The 23,099-nt window shown below is 39.1% G+C and overlaps 1 protein-coding gene across 1 annotated transcript in view; it reads left to right on the top strand.

Moving 5' to 3' along the window:
• Window positions 1-9,654: 9,654 nt before the first annotated feature.
• Window positions 9,655-23,099, top strand: part of ALS2 (alsin Rho guanine nucleotide exchange factor ALS2) — a 90,726-nt gene continuing 77,281 nt past the window's right edge. The window contains 1 exon segment of the mRNA XM_078147559.1: window positions 9,655-9,709. The gene's annotated coding sequence lies outside the window, so the exon portion shown is untranslated.

The raw sequence follows: 23,099 nt of genomic DNA on the forward strand, positions 1-23,099 counted from the left end.
TACATAAAATATATGTATTATGTCTAAAAAAGTACATACCTTCATTAAAAATACTGTATTGCTAAAAAGTGCTAACCATTATCTGAGCCTTCAGTGAGACACAATCTTTTTGCTGGTGGAGGGTGCTGGCTGACCAGGGTGGTGATTGCTGAAGGTTGGGGTGACTGGTGATTTCTTAAAATAAGACAACAGTGACGTTTGCCACATTGATTGACTTGGTCTCTCTTGATCACTTGATCACTTAGAGGACGTTGTAGTGTTATTAATTAGTCTAATTTTAATATCGTTGTATGTCAGAAAATAGGGAGGCCAGATGAGAGGGAGAGAGACAGAACAATCGGTTGTAGAGCAGTCAAAATACACACATTTGTCAATTAAGTTTGACGTCTCATGTGGGCCTGGTTTGTGGAACCCCAAAGATCACTGATCACAGATCACCATGACAGATACAATAATAATGAAAAATGTTGAAATATTGCAATAATTATCAAAATGTGACACAGAGATGCAACGTAAGCACATGCTGTTGGAAAAATGGCACCGATAGACTTGCTGGATGCGAGGTTGCCACAAACCTTCAATTTGTAAAAAACTCAATTATCTGTGAAGCACAGTAAAGTGAAGGACAATAAAACAAGGTATCCCTTAGAAGAAAAAATATAAGAGAAAAGGATGGAGGTAAACACACAATTAATAATCATTACTATGAATGCCACCAGGAAGAACTCACCCATAAACAAAAGAAAATAGCAGAACAGATTAGAAAGCAAAATCCAACAGTATATGATTTACAAGAAACACATTTGAAACACAAAAGATTCACACACATGAAAAAGGGACAGGAGTAAATCTATTACATTTCAGCTGAAGTGAAAAAGGCAAGGATAGCAATCGTTATCTCAGACAAGGCAACAGCAAAAAGAGATAAATAGGGAAACTTCATTTTGCTAAAATGTACCATAGACAGTGAATTAATACCAGTACTAAATACATAAGCACCAAATAGCATAGCATCTAAATACTTAAAGAAAAAGTTAAATGAGGTATAGGGAGAAATGAATAGCAAAACTTTGATAGTGGGGATCTTTAATTTACACCTTTTAGATCTAGAAAAAGCTAATAAAAATAAACAAGAACAAGTTAGGATATAAACACAATTTTAGAAAAATAAGCTGTGATAGACCTCTGTAGATTACTGAATGGGAATAAAAAAGTGTGTATATATAATATATTATATATAGTATTATACTATGTGAAATATATTGTCATGACATTTATTACTAATTATTAATATCATAATATAGTTGCTATATAATATATTATCCATAATGTTATCTTATATATAGTATACTATATTTCAATCAGGTTTTGTTTAGCTGATTGTGCTTCCCTAAGTAAATCATCATACCATTTGCAAAAAGGAATAGTTTTGTTTCTTCTTTGTCTTTACGCTTATTCTCTCAATCTCTTTTTCTTGTTCTATTGCTATTGTGTATTCCCAACACAATCCAGCAGGAAGAGATGAAAACAAAAATACCACTTAAAGTAACTATTGACAATATAAAATACTTGGGAATCTACTTGCCAAGACACACATATGAGACTATATGACCCTCTTTTTTTGTTTGTTTTTAGGTAATTGGGGTTAAATGACTTGCTCAGGGTCACACAGCTAGTAAGTGTCAAGTGTTTGGTCTGAGGCTGGATTTGAACCCAGTACCTCCTGACTTCAGGGCCAGTGCTCTATCCACTGTGCCATCTAGCTGCCCTATATGACATTCTTTACACAAATAAAAATAGGTCTACATGAGTAGAGAAATATTAATTGTTGATGGGTAAGTAGAGTCAATATAAAAAGGTTAATTTACTTATTCAGTTTCATACCAGTCAAGCTATCAAAGGATTACTTTATAGAGCTAGAAAAAAGAATAACAAATCTCATCTGTAGGAACAGTCAAGAATCTCAAGGGAAATGACAGAAAAATGGGAAAGGAGTACCAGGTCTCAAACTATATTTCAAAGCAGTAATCATCAAAATAATTTAGCACTGATAAAAAAAAATGGAGAGTTTGATTGGTGGAGTATACAATACTCAGAAGCAAATGAACACAGTAAACTAATGTTTGATAAACCCAAAGATCCCAGCTCTTGGGGTAAAAAACTCACTATTCAACAAAAACTGTTGGGAAAACAGATATTACGGACTAGGTATAGATCAACATGTCACACTATGTGCCAAGATAAGCTTTAAATGGGTACAAGATTAAGACATAAAGGGTGGTGCCATCAACAAATTAGAAAAGCAAGAAAGAAATTAGACATGTTAGATCTATGGATAGGAGAAAGATTTCTTGACCAAATAAGCTCTAGAGAGGATTACAGAAGGTAAAACTGATCATTTTGATTATAAAATATTTTAGGTTTTTGTACAAATAAAACCAATAGAGTTAAAATTAGAAGAGAAGCAGATAACAGGGGGAAAATCTTTGTAGCAAGTTTCTTTGATAAAGGTCTCATTTCTAAGAAACATGGAGAACTGGATCAAATTTATAACACTACAAGGCATTCCCCAAAAGATAAATGGTTGAAGGATATGAACAGGGAGTTTTTAGAGGAAGAAATTCAAGCTATCAACTGCCATTTTTAAAAAATACTCTAACTCACTAATAATTAGGAAAACGTGAAACAACTCTGATGCCCCACCTCATATCTTTCAGATTGATAAAAATTGACATAATAAGAAAATATACTGAAAAATTGAAGGCCTGAGTGCTGCTCCTAAGTCAGGTGGGGGATGGGAGAAGTCAAAGTTCAAAAACATCTGTTAGACTACATGGGCTACATGATATCCTGTTCAGTGTTTCAAGGAAGCTCTTTCCAGTGATTTAGATCAAAACCTACCCATACCTTCTCATTCCATGAGAATTGTGTCCTTCTACTGATCCTCCAAAGAGAGTCCATCTAACATGCTGGAGACCTCCCTTAAATGTCTTTTAACATTATCTAGCTATTGGTGCATCATGGGGAGCTTCCATCTGTTATCCTTTACTATTTACTGTTATGGGATTACATGACTGGCCCACCTAATTTCCTGTCCCTTTGCTCTCTTGGGTTTTGTCCTTTCTGCCACTTCTGGCGTATAAGTAATTTCTAGTGATGTGCCTATTTATGTCTACCATGTATTATTCCATCACCCTTTGACTGACCTACATAATAAGAAAAAGACACTGTGTGTCCAGTTGTACAGTTTTCATTTATTACTAGCCTTGGACCCTGTTCCATTATATATCTTATGACTTCCTCTCTCATTGAGTTTTTCATCAGTCAATTCTACTATCTGCCCTGTTATTTCCTACCATCATTATATTTTTGTTATCCCTTACTTTCTCATTCTTGAGACGTATCTCTTTGTCTCCCTATCCCTCATCCCTTCAGTGTGGTCTCTATCACATTGCCTTCCCATAATTTACCTCCATTGTCAACCTGGGGAAGATCTATAACAGAGTATCTTTCAGGGTTGTATATGTCTTTGGCCCTGTTCTACTTAACATTTTTATCAACACCTTGCATGAATATATTATAAGCACACATATAAGAATATGTTATAAGTATACATATAAGATATGAATACTTATCAAATTTGCAGATAGCACAAAGCTGAACAAAGATAGCTGATATTAATCATGCATTATTTTATATTATCATTATTTAAGGATGTATCATATGTCCTTAAAAGAATGCAAGCTCTATGATGGCAAGCAAGGCCTGTTTCATTTCATGTGGTTACTCTTTCCATCAATGTGTTTTACATATAGTATTTAATTAGTTGCTGTTGAATTTATTTGTTATTGAATATCTTGGATGGCAAAAATCAATGTTTAAAAGGATATGTAGAGGTTGGATCTTCTTGATGGGTTGGACCATGGTCAATGACTTCTATAGTCCCTTACAAGTTGAGTAGCCTATCAGTTTATGACCAAGTATCTACCTCACCAATTGCCCCAGGCTTGAGAACCCAAGCCACACCCACTAGTCTTGTTCCGAGTTTTTAATTTCCAAAATGGTCTCGACTATGCATGCTTAGCAGGGAAAAAGAAGGAGGAAGAGGAGAGGAGGAGAAAGAAGGAGAAGAAGGAGAAGAAGGAGAAGGAGGAGAAAGAGGAAGAGAAGGAGAAGGAGAAGCTCAGCTGCTACCTTACTAAATATCAGGTGGCTGGGCTATTTTAAGGGTGTGGAGACTGGTAGAGAGCCTTGAAAGTGATCCAAGTGACCATGGCCACTAATCCTTTGATAAGAACACTGCATATGCCCGAGACAGCTTTAGCCTTCACCACAATTCTAAAACTGAATACTCTAATGTAACCTTATATAATGTACAAATTCCTGAGAATAGTGCTGAACACATGTTCCACACTTGCTGGATTGACTTGGATTCCTGAAGAGCTTCCCTATGTCCTTGGCATCCCCATTGCCTTTCATGCATAGGACAAGAGGGAAATAGTTAACATTTTAGTGAACAAGTGTTGCATTAGAGAATAATCTGAATCAGAGCAGACAAGGAAGCTTGTGTAACAGAACCATAATTAGGAGTTCTGGAACCTAATTCAGTTAGGGTGGGGGACTGAACTGAGGAGAGACCATAGAGCTAGGGAAACAAGATCTCTCCTAGGCTGGAGACCCTACGACACTGCCCCATGGGGAAGTGAAACTGAAATCCTAGGATGGCTTTCTTGCCACTATCAGGCCTGATGTGAGGCTCAGATCACCTGGGATATGCTAAGACCTCAAGACTCCACCTCAGCTGGGGTGTCTCAATATCATCAATGACCTGGAGCACTTGTCGTGATAAAAGAGTGCACTGTCCTAGGCCTGGCAGCATGATGCTGATCTAATCAGATACAGTAACACTGGGAGAAGGGGAGGCCCATCACCCACAGTCTGACTTGTACCCCAGGGTCATGACCTATAACCCCTAACCCTTGATTCTCTAACCTTTGAAGGGGAAGAGAAGGCAGTAAGTCCAGGATATGGCAGCAGGGGAAGACTGGAACTAAGAGAGGGGCATCATTGCAATGGAATCCAGGGGGTGCTGGACAAGGCAGCAGGGTCATGCCACATGGGATGGGAACAGAAGAAAGTGACATGACTCGGGGATGGCATATTAGAATCTTGGGGAAGAACTCTTCCCCCATTCCTGTTGCCCCACCCTAGTTTTAGTTCTCATGGATGATAATGACCTACTGAGCAAGGTTTGGAATGGTAAAGGGATAACATTTTTATTAATACTAAGCTATAATTCACAAAAAGGCAGCTAGGTGGTACAGTGGATAGAGTGCTGGGCTTGGAGTAAGGAAGACCTGAGTTGAAATCCAGACTCAGAAGCTTCCTGTGTGACCTTGGGCAAGTCACTTAACCTCTGCCAGTGGGAAAGGAAAAGGCAAACTACTCCAGTATCTTTGTCAAGAAAACCTCATGGACCAAGGTCCATTGTGAAGTCACAAAGACTTCTGGTCACAAAGGGTTGGATGCAACTGAAAAAAAACAAACAACTAAATAGTTCACAAAATAATGACTTGGGTTGCTTATATCATTTTTTGACATATTAGTTTTACTGATTTTTTTCTTTTTTCAAAAATTTTTACAGTGAATGGCTCTCTGAGAGAGGTAAGGGGAAAGAACAGGAGGCAATTAGGTGATATTAAAAACAAAATATGTCAGTAAAATTTATTTATTGTGTGCTTCAGATATTAGTGCTTGAGAAAGATCATTCTCCTGTAATCCTGATGTGATGTCAGCATGTGGTTCTGGGACCTATGAAGGAAGCCAGCATATGGGCCATTTGAATTTAATTTTAATTTTTTAATTTGTAAAATTGATTTTAATATGACAAACAAAAAAGAACTAGCTGCTGCTGGAGTATGGCTAGAAGGAGGATGTATGAGCTTTCTGAAAAGATGGTGTAATAGAAAAAGTATTAGATATGAAGCCAGAAGACTTGGATTCAAGTCATGATTCTCCCACTCACTAGCCATGTGACCTTGGATAAATAAGCCTCCCTGCTTAGTGCTGGATAAATAGTCTAGGCAACTAGGTGGCACAGTGGACAGAGTGCTGGACCTAGAACCACAAAGACCTGAGTTCAAATCTAGCCTCAGACATTTACTAGCTGCATGAGCCTGGGTAAGTCCCTTAACTTCTGTTTGCCTCAGTTTCCTCAATTACAAAATGGGCATAATAATGACACCTACCTCAAAAGATTGCTGTGAGGATCAAAGGAGATAATATTTGTAAAGCTTTTAGCACATAGTAGGTATTACATAAATGCTTATTCACTCCCCCTTTCCCTAATTATCTCAAGTCCCTTAAAACCTTCCTATATGGCATAGTTCCAAGTGTTTTGTTTGTTCCAACCACCCTAGTTATTCTGGTCTGGACATGATCTGGCTCATTAACACCCCTCTTAAAATGTGATGCCAAAACCAAACCCAGTATTTCAGATGTGGGTCTGGTTAGTACAGCACAGCATTCATCTTCCTCGTTCTAAACACTACACTTCTAGTAACGTAACTTAGGATCCCACTTTTTTTTGACAGCACTGTTAGCTCACAATGGACTTTGAGTTAATGGGATTTAGTTAATAAAGCCTCCAAGGTTATGTGTTATTGTTGTTTTAAATGGATGAATTACTACATAACCATGTGCCCCTTATCCTCTACTTGAGAAGTTGATTTTTTGACTCAGGGTGGCCTCTTTTGAGTTCAGCCCATTGTTCCAGCCTGTCAGCATCCTATTGGATCCTAATTCTGGCTAGGTTTAACAGCTTCCTGTCATGTACCTATGTGATGATCATGCCATCTCTGCCTTTGTGAAGAGGTAGTAACAACCTCAGGTACATGGCAGAAAATAAGGAAACTGTCATCAATAACATGGCTGTTTTTTACTTTACGATACAAAGTCTTCATTGTCCACATGGTGGCCATGATCCATGCCTAAGATCTCAAGCCGTTTACAGTACAGCCCAAATCAGAGGATTACCGACATAGAAGGAAACCCTTCTAAGTAATCAGATCCTCATAGCAACACTTTGGCCCTAAGTCTCACCTGGCTCTCTTGTTCTCCCTCCAATCAGATGTTTCATAGTATAAAGTTCAGTTTAGGGAATGCCGGTCCAAAGGTTTGGGGTATGTGTTTTCATAAAGTGCTCACAGACAACCTCAGAGATTCAACCCCAAAGGCCAGTTCCCTTGGTTGGTTTACTGGCATCAGTAAACTGGCATCTTCCAGCTGAGCTCATGGCCCAATTACCTGTCTTTTTTTCTGTGCGTACTTTTTTTTCAAGTGACATTTTTAATATGAGCTGCCTTCAGGATATCTGTCTCGAAACATCTAACAGATGCTAGTCAATTAGGTGGTGCTGTGGATAGAGTGCCTGACCTGAAGTCAGGAAGATACACCTTTGTGAGTTCAAATACGGCCCTAGACACTTACTACCTGTGTGACCCTGGGCAAGTCACTTAACCCTGTTTGCCTCAGTTTCCTCATCTGTAAAATGAGCTGGAGAAAGAAATGGCAATCCACTCTAGTATCTTTGCCAAGAAAACTCCAAATGGGGTCTTAAAAAGTCAGAAACAACTAAATAACAACAAGGTAATAAAGAACTAAAGCTCAGGAGAATAGGGCTAAACTATAGCTCTCCTGTATGACTTGCCCAAGGTCACACAGGAGTTTACTTTGTACCTCCTTCCATTATTACCATATATTTATTTGTATATACTATGTGTATACTTTTATGTATGTATGTCATCACCCCCATTAAAATGGAAGCTCTTTGAGGACAGGGTCTATTTCACTTTCATCTTTGTATTTCTAACACAAATATTACACAGTCGCTCCAGTACTTAAGACTTCTGCAAAATCTGGACATAGCTACCCTTGCTGGCCTGTTTCAGAATTTTTCTAATCTATCCATCTGGACCCATACATGATGTGAAGGCTACAACAGTAGCTGAAGTAGTTGCAGCTACTCTTGTAGGAGTTTGAGTTGGCAGTGAATAGGATTCAGAATATTGGTTTAAATCAATATCAAAAGGAAGCAGGACTCCAATGGCCTAACCCTTCTTTTTATGTTCCCTCTATTCACAAATCTGGCTTGCCTCTACAGTTAGTTATTGGGCTGCCAGAAAGTGATAACCTTACTGTTCTTCCTATGCTTTCATAACTGATAAAAAATGTCTTTAAAGAACTACAAAATAGGACTCTGAGGACACTTTCTACATTTAAAGAAACAGACTTTTGCTATTTCATTTGATCGACATTGAAGGGCTACTAGTAAACAAATTTATGTACTAATATTTATGAAGGTGGAGTGGTATAATGAAAAGTAGAGTGGATCTGAAGTCAGAATATCTGAGTTCAGAAGCCTGTCCTCTAATTACCTTCTATATTACACTGGACAAGCTACTTAACCTCAGTATGACTCGTCTGTGAAAAAAAGGATAATTAAGGCCTTCCTTGACTACTTCAAAGGGTTGTTATGGGGATCAAATAAGAAAAAGCATGTAAAGCATTACCTGAACATAAGCCATAATTACTGCTCTGTGCTAAGTATGGAACTCTTTCAGCATAAAAAAATTGACACATTATTCATCTAGCAATATAACAATAACAATAATTTATCAAATGCTTATTATATATTTAGGGCTACATTCCCCCCTTTAGCTAGCTGCTCTATGTCTATGGGCAGAAAGTAATAATAGACATTTGTAAATGTGTGTAAAACACTTTATAAACACATTGTCTCATTTTATCCTCACAATAACCCTGTTAGGAAGATCACTCAGAGCACGGCACTGCACCTAGACCATAGCAGGCCCATAATAAATATTGTTGATTGATAGAGCATTACCACATGGCAGTTGAACTGAATTCATCCCCTCCCAGTACTGTGCGTATGCTGGCCGGGATGTTCTGCATGCTCAAGCTATGCCACTCACATACATCGGAATGTATTGTCATCATATTAGGCGCGTAATAAATACTTGTTGGTTGATCGATAGTACAGAGCCTTCAACTAACAGAACTTTAATGCGTGTTGGCTGGAGTACTGAGTGTGTGCTGGCTGGAGGTTCTGCGTGCTCAGGATATGACACACACTGTCATCAGATGTGCGTGGCTGTGACACCAGGTGTGCAAGAAGGTGTAGGCGTGCAGGGGACCACGGGGCAGGTAAATGTTGTCTCCACAAGTTTGATGACAATGATACACCCACCAGGCTTGTCCTTTTAAACCAGAACCAGACAAATACGGCCAAGCACAAGGCTCTCTCCCGACCTTTTCCCTAAGTCCAGGCACCTGTTACCATGGGAAGCAGAGAAGGCGTCAGGATGCTAATGACGACACCCACATGTCACCGTTTCAACAGCTCCCCTTCAGTGGCTGCCTTTCCTCTCGCTCTTCCCGCGCCAGCCAACCAAAGCAAGAAGAGAAGAATGGGCGGGACCAAACGTAACGCCTATTTGCTAAGTTTGACCCAAGCGTGGCTCCGTTAACAGGCTCTTATCCCTCCCTCCCTCCTATTACACTTCGGCCCTCCCCACTGAATGGTTCGTGCTCTGTCCAGCCCCGCCCCTTCCCCTCGAGGCCCCGCCCCCAGCGCTCGTGAATCAGCTGATCTCGCCGTAGTGGCGGTGGCGGTGACGGCTGCGGAGAGGTGAGGAGAAACAGAGCTGTTGCACCGGCTGGCAGAGCCTGGCGGGGCCCGAGAGGGATCCGGGGGTGGTGGCCTGAGAGCATTCAAGCGAAAGCGGGGCGCTGGGGCGAGCGAAGCCGGGCCCTGCCCGGTACTGTGACGAGGGGTAGCGGCCGAGAGGGCCGGAGAGGCGTCCGGCGCCGACCGAAGCCTCCCGGGGACCTCTCGTCTCGGGGAGGGGCCTCGGGGCTCAATGGGACCCCTGGCCGGGGGAGCGCCCCGACCCCTGGTTTTCCCGCCGTCAGGCCTGCCTCCCCTCCGCCAGGCCTGCCTCCCCTCCGCTTTGCCTCCATCGCCGCCCGGAGCTGCCCCTCGCGCCCTCCCCTTCCTTTCCACCCCGCTGGTCCTGGGGAGCTTCTCTTGCCCTCTCCTCCGGAGGCTCCGGCCTTCTCTTTGCCACCTCGCAGCCTTTCTGCCCGCCGCCACCGCGGCTGCGGTTTCCTTCTGCTTCACCTGCGGACTTTCTCTCTGTCTTCCCCCTCAGCCGCGCGTTGTCCCCTTTGGGGACCAGCCTTCGGCTTCGGGGGTAGGTAGCAGGTCCGACTGGACGGCGGGCTTAAACGGCTGATGTGCAAGTGTTAGCGGTGGTCTGCCAAGTAAGGAACGCCTTTAACTTGGTGAACTTTGTGCAAAAATACTGGCATGCTGGGGGGAGGGGGGAGGCTGGGAGAAGAGGGAGAGAGAGGAGAAGAAAGAAGAAATGCCTAGGGAAAATGATGCTGCCATCCTGAGTTTGTATTACCTTGTATGAAGAAACTTTCCCTATCTTATTAAATGAAGATATACGTCCCATAGAGACTTGTTGGTAATGAGGTTGCCTTAGAGAAATGGAACATTAGTTTAGCTGGAGATGTAGTTAAACCTATCAGTGATTGGTTTTGGAACGACTAGAGAATTGAAGACTAAATACCAAAGTATTTTACTTGAGGATTAGGATGGGCAAGGCAATGACCTTACAGGACCCAAGCACAAATCCTTATCTCGTTTCCGCAGCATCCATTCGGTAGCTTTTCAGCAATAAAGTTTGGTGTGTGCTTCTTTTGAGTGGTTACAAAAGTTTGGCAGGAAGGATTTCTCCTTGCTTTAAGGCATTGTGCTTTGTGCTTCTCCTAATCAGTTATATTCTCTTTCATGTTGTGGTTATCTTTGTACACGTATCTTGTCTTTTAAATTATAAACTCACAGAAAGCAAGGGCCTTCTCTTTATACTTGTGTCTTCTGCAACATTTTTCTTTTAGAGCATGCTTAATAAATATTTGTTGAATGAAAACTTCTGGAACTAGAAAAAAAAACTTTGTAAGCCTTGGAACACTACATAAATGAAAGGGTTTTTTTTTTCATTTTGTCACAAACCGCTCTAGTTTCAATTTGTGTGTATGGATTGGCTTTATAGATGCAGCCTTTGCACATTGATGGAATGTATAGTCTTCATTTATTAACATTATTTTATTCTGGGATGGGGAAAACATTAGTTTGGAATCAATAAGATCTTGGTTCAGATTCCTCTTTTGTCAGTTAGCAACATGACCCTGAGCAAGTCACTTAACTATTAAGTGTCTCAGATAATTGTTGATGGAGGAAATGGAGTCTCTACCACTGTTAAAAATCACAGCTCCTTTGCATATTTTCTTATAAATTAGGTTAGGATTAACAGTTTTTTCGGAAATTTTATTGTTACATTATATACAGTTTCAAGGACTTAAGCTTCATTTCTACCTCTAATATCTCCAGATCATAACAAATTTCTTTATTCTCTAAATAGGATGAACTAAAATTTTTGTGAGAAGCTTATTTACTTCATCTTTCAGTTCAAGGCTGGATGACTTTGTGATTCATTTTTCTCACTAATTAGGATCTAGTTGTATATAAAATTTGGTCTTTTTAGGGGATGTTTATTCTTTACAACCAACATCAGAATTCTTTTTTTCTTTTTTTTTTTAACATTAGGATTCTTTGAGAAAATTTAGTTGATTTTGTGGGGAAAATACTAGTGCTATTCATATTAGAGCTAAGTAAGTATTGCAGTGGATAGAGAGATGGATCTGGAGTCAGGAAGATCTGAATTCAAATTGTGCCTCGGACACTGGCTTTGTGACCTGGGCAAGTTACTTAACCTCTGGATGCCTCAGTTTCTTCATCTGTAAAATGGGGATAATATAATAATATAAATCCTTCCGGCCAAACTTTTGTAACTCTACTCAAAATAAGCACACACCAAACTTCATTGCTGAAAAGCTACCGAATGGAATAAGGATTAAGGATTTGAGCTCAGGTGCTGTAAGGTCATTCTCTTGCCCATCCTAATCCTCAGGTAAAATACCGTCTTTAGTCTTCAATTCTCTAGTCAAACCTTAAAGTGCTAGTTATTGTTATTTAAATTTATTCAGTTGGTATACCAAATCTAAGGACATGCAGTTTCATGGCACAACAAGGAAGTATGGGTCTCACAACCTCAGAAAAGTTGAGAATTTTCAACTAGTAGATTTTTTTACACTAGAGTGTCATCTGATTGATTCCTTTTCAGTGGAGTAGAGGTGATCCTGGATTCTCAAAGACTGCAAATATAGCACAAACTCTGCGAGGTCCTAATCAATCTGGAAAAGCTTCTAGTGCTAGCTTGGTAATGTACTATATATTATTCAAAGACCAGGCTCATCACCAGATCTATAGGAAAATCACTTTGACTGTTGAGTGTAGGATGAATTGGAGTGTGGGTAGAAACTTGAGACAGGGAGACCAATTAGAAGGCTACTGCAGTAGTTTAGGCAAGAGGTGATAAGGGCCTTCACTAAGATTGTGGCTATATGAGTGGAGAGAAGAGAATGTGTGTGAGAGGTGTGGAAAAAGAAAAAAATAGGATTTGGCAACTGATTTTATAGGTGGGGTGAATGAGAGTAAAGAATCAAGGATGACACCAAAGTTGTGAACCTGGATATGATCAACAGTAATAGGGAAGTTTGGAAGAAGGAAGGGTGTAGAAAAAATATAAAGGATTCTGTTTTGAACTTGATGAGTTTGAGATACCGAGAGGACATTCAGTTGAAAATGTCCAACAGGAAGTTGGTGATTCAGAACTGGAGCTCAGGTGAGATACTAAGGCTAGATCTATTGGAAGCTGATGAGATTACCAAGTGAGAAAGTAGATAAAAGAGGATCCTTAACAGCTTTAGGGGACCTCAGTTCAGAGATGTGATGTGGATGAAGATCCAGCAAAAGAGACAGAGAAGATGTCATTAGACAGATAGGAAAACCAAGAGAGAGAGAGAGAGAGCCTGAAAACTCCGAATTAGAGGAGGAGGCAGTTAACAAGTGATGCAGAGGTTTAAAAAAAATGAGGCTTGAGAAGAGGTCATTGGATTTGGCAAGTAAGAGATCATTGATAACTTTGAAGAAAGCAGTTCTGGTTGGTTGATGAGGTAGAAAGCCAAACTGAAGAGGGTTTAGAAGAGAGAGGAGAAGAGGAAGTGGTAGTATTCATTGTAGACCATAAAGGGGAGGAGAATTATATATAGGATTATAGCTTTCCTGGATGGTAGGATCCAATGGAGATAAGGAAAACGGCATGTTTGTGGCCTGGGAGAAAGGAGCTAGTAGACAGGATTTAAGATTGGAGAGTGTAGGAATGATGCTAGAGATGACAGGAAGGGATAGGATCAAAGGTCAATGTAGAGGGGTTGACCTTGACAAACAAAAGAACCACCTCATCATCAAACTGGAATGAGGAAGAGTTCCTGGGAGGTAATGTCAGAGAGTATGAGACGAGAAGGTGGGGAAAAGAGGGAGCTCTTGGTTGAGTGGCTTCAGTTGTTTTTTTGGTTTTGTGTTTTTTTGCGGGACGGGATTTGTGAAGTATAAGGAAAAGTCTTCCATAGAGGGGATGGGAAGAGTGGAAATCCATAAAAAAGTAAGTAAACTTAGAGCAGTGTTGAGATTTATGACAGATTGTACTTCATGAATATGAAAAGAAAAGCAAAGGACCACTTTAAGTGTATAGATGGATTCCTGGGTAAAAAATTCTGTATAAATGGTCTCGTTTGATTTTCACAACAGACCTATAGGGTAAATTCTGACAGTATGATTAACCCTATCATACAGAGAAGGAAATTGTGTCAGGTTAAGTGGCTTGCCCCTGGTCACACAGCTGTTGTTGTTCATCCTTCATTTTCAAAGAGGACCAGTGACATAATGGGGTGATATCTTGACTTGGGCATGAATTGGATTTAATTGAAGAAGAATTGCACAGTTGTCAGCCTCAGTCTCCCTTCCGGAGTCATGGAAGTCCAGTGGCAAGACTAACTCCTACTCATTTGCCAGTGTTTCACTTTATTATCACATATTGTATATTAGCCTTGCTTTCCCTAAAACTTAATCCAGTAATAATACTTTTTCATTCTATATAGTATCCTTTTTATAGAGATAGAAAGTAGAATAGAAATGAAATTCAGGTTTCTGACTTTAGTTTCAGAGCGCTGCCATCCAGTTCAGCCTTCATTCTTGCTAAGAATAGAACTCTGATTAAAGGATATCAATTTTAGTCAGTCAGTAAGCATTTATTACGTGCTTCAACATGCCAGGCATTATACTAAGCAAGAAGAATACAAAGAAAGAGGAAAAATAGTCTTTGTTTTCAAGGCACTTATACTTTACATTGTAGTGGAAGACAGCATGCGAATAAGTAGGCTTGTATATATTCTCTTCCCATATGACTTTATTCAGAAGGACTTTTTTTTTTTTTTTGGCCAGGGGATGGAGGTGGGGTAGGAAAGGGGCAGATTAGGTTGGATGGGTGAGGGGAGAGGATATTCGGTCTTCCACTACTACTCAGAGAGATCTGCCACTATTGCTCCTATAGGTAGCTCTTTCAGGAGCAAAGTTTACTTAGACAGTTTTGCTTTGTGTGTGACGCAGAGCTTTTGGGAAAATATTGTGCTTAAGAATCAAGTCTGATTCTTCTTAAAAGGAGGATTTTTTTTTAAAGTATGAAGACCTTTGAGAAAGGAAAAACATACTATTCCTGTATTCTTAGGAAAGGCAAAAGTGTAAAACTCATGTATTAGATTCAAATATAAAAATTAATAATTTGTATTACAATATTTTGAAAGGGACTATAGTGGTTTAATATCCCAGAATCTAAATCATTTCATATTTATATGGCATCACATGCAGAAAACATTGATACATAGAAGTGAAGATATAGCTTTAAAAGAGCATATTTTATAGTTTATTTCTGTTTTTTACAAAACACTCCAGTGGAGCAACTATTATAAATATAGGTGCCCATTCCTAGTTATCGGTTTAGATCTACTAATATTAAAAGGTAAACAGTTACAAATGTATATAATTAAGTAACAAATAGTAATTTTAAAAGTAAGTGTTTACAATTTTATTGATTTTTAACTTAACTATTTGAGTTTTATGAACGTTTTGTATGTTTTTTGAAATTGCATTTTAATTATTTGATTTTATTAGGAACTTAATTATCAATAAACATTTATACTTCTATGCACAAAGAGCAAAAAAGGGTTTTTTTAAAGTATATTAAGTTTAACATAGTGATGATAAAATTGTTCTCTCTTCTCTTCTGAACTTTTTAGTTTTCTGCATATATTTAAATGTTCTTTCTGCTCTTTTTTTTTTAACATCTTTATCACTACCAGTAGCTCACCTTTTCCTTCCTCCCATAGAAGCACTTATGACAAACAAGTACAGTTGAAAGTTCTTTTCCCCTATATTTTTATATGGTGGCGACTGTGTGAATTTCACTCTGTATCAGTTTATGCAAGTCTTCCTAGTTGCTCTATATCTGTCATATTTGTCATTTCTGCAATAATATTCCATAACATTTATATCCATTAAAAGGAAGTGAGTTGGCATAGTGGAAAGATTGTTAGACTTAAGAGTCAGAAAAGGTTGAATTTGGATCCTGCTTCAGACCTTTGCTAGCTCTGTGACACAAGCAAGTCACTTAAGCTTTCTTATTCTCAGTTTCTTCATCTATAAAATGGAGTTAATAATAGCACCTGTCTCAGCAGCGTTTTAATGATTCCATTCTACCTCATCTTCTCCAACACATTTCCCCTTCTGCCCCAGATCTCTCTAATCTTCAGTTTGTCTCTGTCAACTGGCTACTTCTCTGTTGTCTACAAATGTGTTTATTTTTTCACCATCGTTAAAAAAAATTCTCACTTCCTCCATCCATCTCCAGTGGCTATCATCCTATATCTCTGTCCTCCCTTTTGCCAGTGCAATCCTTGAATAAGCTGTCTGCCATAGGTGCCTCCACTTTCCTCCTACTCTCTTCCTAGCTCTCTGTAGTCTTGCTTTTGACTTCATGAAGTGAAACATTTCTCTAAAGTTACCAGTGACATTTTTTTTAAAAATTAATTTTAACTTAAATACAGAAAGAGGAAAAAAACATTTCTATGTACACAATACAACACTATAAGTGGATTCAGTATGAAACCACAAATCTCTGTTTCATACTATTTACAATTTTTGAAAAACTATGTAATAAAATACTACACATCATTTTCAAAACTACCCTGCTTTTCTGTGCTTCCTCCTGAGTTTTCTTTTGTTCTCTGCTGTTCACTTTTTATTTTTATTTTTTCCCCTCCCATCCCACCCTAGAAAAAGCGACCTTTTGATTACTCATATGTGTATGTGTGTGTGTGTGTGTGTGTGTGTGTGTGTGTGTGTGTGTGTGTGTACACATACCAAACTATACATCTGTCAGTTCTTTCTCTGGAGGTATATAGTATCTTCCTTCATAGGTCCTTTGTAAATGAGTTGAGTATTTATTATACTCAAAATAACTTAGTTGTTTATAGTTCTTCAAATGATATTGCTGTTATTATATACAGTGTTCTCTTGATTTTGCTCATTTCAGTCTTCATTATTTCATGCAAGTCTTTCCATGTTTTTCTAAAATCAACCTGCTCATCATTTCTTACAGCACAATAGTATGCCATCACAATCATACCACAACTTTTTTAGCCATTCCCCACTAATGGGCATCCCTTCAAATTTCTAGTTCTTTGCCACCACAAAGAGAGTTGCTATAAATATTTTAGAACATATAGGTTCTTTTCCTTTTTCCCTGATCACCTTGGGAAACAGACCTAATAGTGGTATTGCTAGGCCAAAGGCTATACACAGGTTTGTAACTCATTGGGCTTAATTCCAAATTGCTCTCCAAAACAGTTGGATCAGTTCATAGTTCCACCAATATTGTGTGTTAGTGTCCTGCTTTTTCCATATCCCCTCCAACATTTGTCTTTTTCCCCTTCTATCATTTTAGCCAATCTGATAGGTGTGAGATAATATTTTAGTTTGCATTTCTCTAAGCAATAATGATTTAGAGCATATTTTCATATAATACATATTCATGGTTTTGATTTCATCACCAAAAAACTGCCTGTTCATATCCTTTTATGTGGGGAGTGACCCATATTCTTATAAATTTGACAAAGTTCTATATATATATAAGATATAAGACTTTTATCTGAGAACCTGTCTATAAAATTTGACCCCCAATTTTCTGCTTTCCTTCTAATCTTGGCTACATTGGTTTTATTTGTATAAAAACTATTTAATGTAATCAAAATCATCTGTTTTACACTTCACAATGTTTCCTATCTCTTGTTTATTCATAAATTCTTCTATCCATGAGTCTGATAGGTCAGTTATCTCTTAATTGCCAAATTTAATGGCCTTGTCTCAATCCTTAGCCTCCTTGACCTGTCTGCAGCCCTTGATACTGTCAATCATCCTCTGCTCCTTAATACTCTCTTCTCTCTAGGTTTTTGTGACACTGCTCTTTCCTGGTTCTTTTCCTACCTCTCTGACCATTCCATCACAATCTTCTTTGCTGGATCTTTATTCTGGTCCTACCTATCAGCTGTGAGTATTCTCAGGACTCTTTCCTAGGACCTCTACTCCTCCTTTTCTATTAGAAGTCTCATCACTTCCCATGGATTCATTGGTCCTTTGTTTTCCTTTTTTTCTTTTTTTTTAAATTTTATTAATTTATTTTGATTTATCAACTATCACTTCCATATGCTTTTGAGTTTAAAATTTTTCTCCCCTTCTTCCCCACCACACTCCCCAAGACGGTGCACAATCTGATATAGGCTATACATTTACATTCCTATTAAACATATTTTCACATTAAAGAAGTTGTAATTAAAAATTAAAACCAATAGGAGGAACCATCAGAAAGAGGAAACAAAACTCAACAAAAGAGAGGGAAAAAAAGATAGCAATTCAGCTTTCACAGTTATGATTACTATCTGTGTCTTTCTCCATCCTTTTTTTCCCCTTGTTTATGCTTTTCTTTCTCCTCTCTCCCTTCCCCCCCACCAGTACTTTGCTTTTGACCACCGCCTCCTTCAGTCTCTCCTCCCTTCTATTATCCCCTTCCTTTTTCTTCCTCTTTGCCCTTATTGCTTCTTCCCTCCCTTCCATCCCCCCTCCTTTTCTTGCCCCTTTTCCCTCCTACTGCCCATAGGGCAAGTTAGGTTTCCATACCTAACTGATGATGTTATTCCCTTCTTGAGTCAAATCTGATGAGAGCAAGGTTCAAACAATGCTCACCCCTCCCTTCTTTCCCTCTGCTGTAATAGGATTGATTCTGTCTTTTCCTGTAATGTAATTTACCCTTGTTGCCTCCTCCTTTCTCAGTACATTTTCTAAGGTCAGACTAATCCACTTAATTGGATCCATTTACCCCACTTGATTAGATTTTTTTTTATTATTACATCAAAGTTAACTAATATCCACCCCCTTTATGTATACTCCTTTAACATGGTGTAATAACAATACAGTTCTCAAGAGTTGCAGGTGTCATCTTCCCTTGTAGGGATGTAAACAGTCCACCCTTATTAGCAACATTTTGTATCTTTCTGTCCCATTTACCTTTTTATGCTTTCTTGAATCTTGTACTTGAAGATCAAATTTTTTGTTGAGCTCTTGTCTTTTTATGAGGATGGTTTGGAAGTCCCCTATTTCATTGAATATCCATCTTCTCCCTTGAAAAGTCATGCTCATTTTTGCAGGGTAGTTGATCCTTGGCTACAATCCAAGCTCCTTTGCCTTACAGAATATCATGTTCCATGCCCTGCGGTCTTTTAATGTAGAAGCTGCAAGGTCCTGTGTAATCCTGACTGTGGTTTCATGATATTTAAATTGTTTCTTTCTGGCCACTTGCAACACCTTCTCTTTCATCTGGTAATTTTGGAATTTTGCTATCATATTCCTTGGTGTTGTCAATTTGGGATCTCTTTTTGGGTGGTGAGTGGTGTATTCTTTCTATGGTTATTTTACCTTCTGGTTCTAGGACTTCTGGGCAGTTTTCCTTTATGATTTCCTGCCCAGGCTCTTTTTTTCATCATGATTTTCAGGTAGTCCATTGATTTTTAAATTGTCTCTCCCGGATCGATTTTCCAGGTCTGTTGTTTTACCGATGAGGTATTTTATGTTTTCATCCATTTTTTCATTTTTTTGTTTCTGTTTGACTGATTCTTGCTCTCTCATAGAGTCATTAGTTTCCATTTGTCCAATTCTAGTTTTTAACAGATTGTTTTCTTCTGTTAGTTTTTGTACTTCCTTCTTCAGTTGGCCAATTGTATTTTTAAGGGATTTGTTTTCTTCAGTGCACTTTTTTTCCAGTTTGCCAATTGTACTTTTTAGGGACTTGTTTTCTTCAGTGTACCTTTTTTCCAATTGGCCAGTTGTATTTTTTAACGACTCTTCTACCTCTCTCATTACACTTTTAAAATCCTTCTTGAGCTCTTCTAAGGAGGCTTTTTGGGCTTCAGACCAGTTCGTATTCCTTTTTGATGTGGGTTTGTTGACAATGTTGTCCTCTTCAGAATTTCTGTCTTGATCTCCACTCTTCTTATAATATGAATCTATGGTACTTTTCTTTTTACTCATGGTTTCTTTATTCCCTGGCCTTTAAAGAGATTGAGTTCTTTTGCTGGGGAACAGAGAGCACTGACCCAAGCTTCTTGTTCTGGGAGCCTACGTCTCAGTCACTGGCTTTGTGTGCTGGGGCCTCTTGTGTTGGCAATTACAGGCTGTAGGGTTTTGGCAGCTTATCTCTGTGTTGGGCTGGAATCAGCAAGGCTGGAACTTTCAAGCAATTCTAGGTTGCCTGCTTTTCCTTTCCTTTGGCTTTCTTCAGCTCCTTTTAGATGAGTGCTGCAGGGTGTTTATCTCCCTGGGGCCCCTTGCAATGCTGCCTCTCTTTTCTGCTAATGCACTGGGAGATTCCTTTGTGGAGGCACCTAGTGGTTTTCTGAGCTGGTTTCCACTGGTTCCCCCCACCTCACTGAGACACTCAGAGGTCCAGGTGTTGGTGTTTGCCTGCTCTACCACCTGGGCTTCAGGATCTCCTGGTTGAGAGTTGGAGGCTGTAGGGTTCTGACAGCTAACCTGGGGTTGGGTTGGAATCAGCAGGCTGGGACTTTAGGAAGACTCTAGGTTTCTTTCTTCAGCTCCTTTCAGATGAATGCTGTGGGGTGCTTATCAGCCTGGGCCCTTTGTAGTTCTGCTTCCCTTATTTTTGCTGAGGCACTGGGAGACTGGTTTGCGGGCTGCTGCACTGCTGTTACCCATCTTTCTTCTACTTCAGCTGTTCCAGGGGTTTTTTTTATCCTAGGGAGATATTTTCTGGGTTTTCAGAGGTTGACCGGTCCTTTGTTTTTGAAGAGGACCAAAATGACATCACTATGCTAAAGTCAAGTTACAGTGTGTCCAGCTATGGCTGATCAGACCAGTACGAGCTCTGAATGTTCTACCACAGGTCGAGCATAAATAGTTCATGTGAACATTTGGGGTAGATTCTCCAAATTTGCACATCTTGCATTTTTTTTGCGCTACTTCAATTCTGCTTTGCTGATAGAGTAGAGCACCTTCTCTGATGTGGGCACACCATGCTGAGTGGTCCTGTGCCAATGTCTCCCATGTCACATGATCGATTCCGACGTTCTGAAGAGAGACCTTCTTCTGACCACCATGTGAACGCTTGCCCTGTGGGAGTTCTCCATAAAATAATCTTTTTGGTAAGCCTACGTTTTATATTCCAACAACATGGCCTGCCCATTGGAGTTGCGCTCTCTGAAGTAGAGTTTGAACGTGTGGCAGTGTAGTCTGAGAAAGGACCTCAGTGTCCGGTATCTTACCCTGCCAGGTGATCTTCAAAATCTTCCTAAGACAATTCAGATGGAAGGGATTCAGTTTCCTGGCATGGTGCTGGTGTACTGTACTGTGCAGGTTTCATAAGCATACAACAATGAGGTCAACACAACGGCTCTGTAGACCTTCAGTTTGGTAATTAGTCTGATACTCTCCGCTCCCACGTTTTCCCTCGGAGCCTCCCAGACACTGAGCTAGCTCTGGCAGTGCACGCGTCAACCTCATTATCATGTGTACATCCCTGGAAAGTACACTGCCAAGGTAAGCGAACTTATCCACAGCATTCAAACCTCCTCCATTTGTGGTAACTGATAGTTCCACGTATGGATGGTGTGGTGGTGGCTGATAGAGCACATGTGTTTTCTTGGTGTTGTTAGACCAAAATTGGCACAAGCAGCAGAGAATCAATCCATTCTTTGTTGCATCTCAGCTTCAGAGGCAGCATTGAGTGCACAGTCATCTGCAAACAGTGCAAGGGAAATTAGAAATCACTGTATGTATGTATGTATGTATATACACATGTGTGTATGTGTGTATAGATGTGTGTACAGTGTATACATACACATGCATACTCTGCTCACATATGCGGCCCTACTCACTTTGATCACTAATTAGATATATTTTTTAAATTCACTAATGCTGCATCTTCCATATTTAAAAAATTCACTAATTCTGTGTCATCTGCCATGTTTAGGACTTGAGCCACTATAACTTTGTATGTTATTCGTATATTATATTTTAATTTACTATTTCTTCTATAGCTATGTGATTACTCATTGGGGATATTATCAAGAGAGGATTTATGCTTCAGGTAGGAATTGAGCTAAATAGTGTCAAAAGTCTGCTCCACAACTCTGAAGATTTCATGAAAATTCCATAGAATTGAGTAATCTCAGATTATAGCTGTACAGCTGGAAAAGTACATCAAGAGTCTTCTGTTCCAGCTCCCTCATTTTACTGATGATGACCCCAAAGGCTGTAACATGCTTGAGATCACTATAAAATCACTGAGGTATAATTTGAACCTAAGTCCTCAGACTGCAAATCTAGCATGCTTTCCACTCTTTGTGTTGATAAAAATGTCACCCCTTTTAATAAAATTTTAAAGAAAATGATTTTTGGTTGTAGATGAAACTATATTAACTCAAGGGTTCTTAACCTTTTTTGTATCATGGATCCCTTTGTCAGTCTAGTGAAAGCTATGGATCCCTTTGCAGAATAATATTTTTAAATTCATAAAGCAGTTACAAAGGAAACGAATTATATTGAAATAAAGGTCTGATTTTTCCCCCATCCAAGTTCACAGACCCTCTGGAATCTATCAGTGGACCCTCCATTAAGAACTTCTACCCTCACTATAAAATGGCAGCATTGGGTATAGCTAGGTATTAAATTGGTAAAGATTATTATATCTCTCATGTATTCTAGTTAGTCACTATCAGAATCTTTCATGGGAATTATAGAAAAATAATAATAGTTTTCTGTATATGGTTCTATAATGGATACAAATCAAAATGCCCTCATTGCTAGGCTTTCATGATTACATATCTTAGGGATAGGAAAATATCCCTTATAAAAGGCTACTATGTTCAGAGTTTAAGCATAAATTAAGTAGGTAGTCAAAAATCTGAAACTGTAGTTTGCCTGTCATATCAGTGTTTATCAAGGGTTTTTGGAGGGAGGCCATTTTCCCCTGGATTCATTTCTGGCATTTATTTGATAAAATAAATGTATTTTGGAAACAGCTAGAAAACAGGATTGGCAGATTCTTGAATTATTTTGTTGTAAAAATCACCATGTTTTAACCTAAGACTGTGTTTCAGAGTTGTATTTATAAATTGTTTGTTTGGCCTCCAGAAATTGTAAGCTGTTTGAGAGTAAAGACCATGCCTTAATCTTCTTTGTTTCCTTAGTTGGTACCTACAACAGTGCTTTGTATGTAACAGCCACTCAGTAAATGTTTGTTAGGTAAGTGAATATATTTCCTTATAAGAACAGCATCATAAATGATTATTAGGTTTCCAGACCAGTTCACAAAGTCCATAATTTAAACCCAGACAGTGAAGTGAACTAATAATAGCTTTGAACTTTGCACCCTGCATCCCACGGTTGGAGGATTATGATAATTAGAGAAAGGGAGAGATTGAGGCTT

The sequence above is a fragment of the Phascolarctos cinereus genome, unplaced genomic scaffold (assembly GCF_003287225.1).
Source record: "Phascolarctos cinereus isolate Bilbo 61053 unplaced genomic scaffold, phaCin_HiC Scaffold_7;HRSCAF=346, whole genome shotgun sequence".
Taxonomy (NCBI): Eukaryota; Metazoa; Chordata; class Mammalia; order Diprotodontia; family Phascolarctidae; genus Phascolarctos; species Phascolarctos cinereus.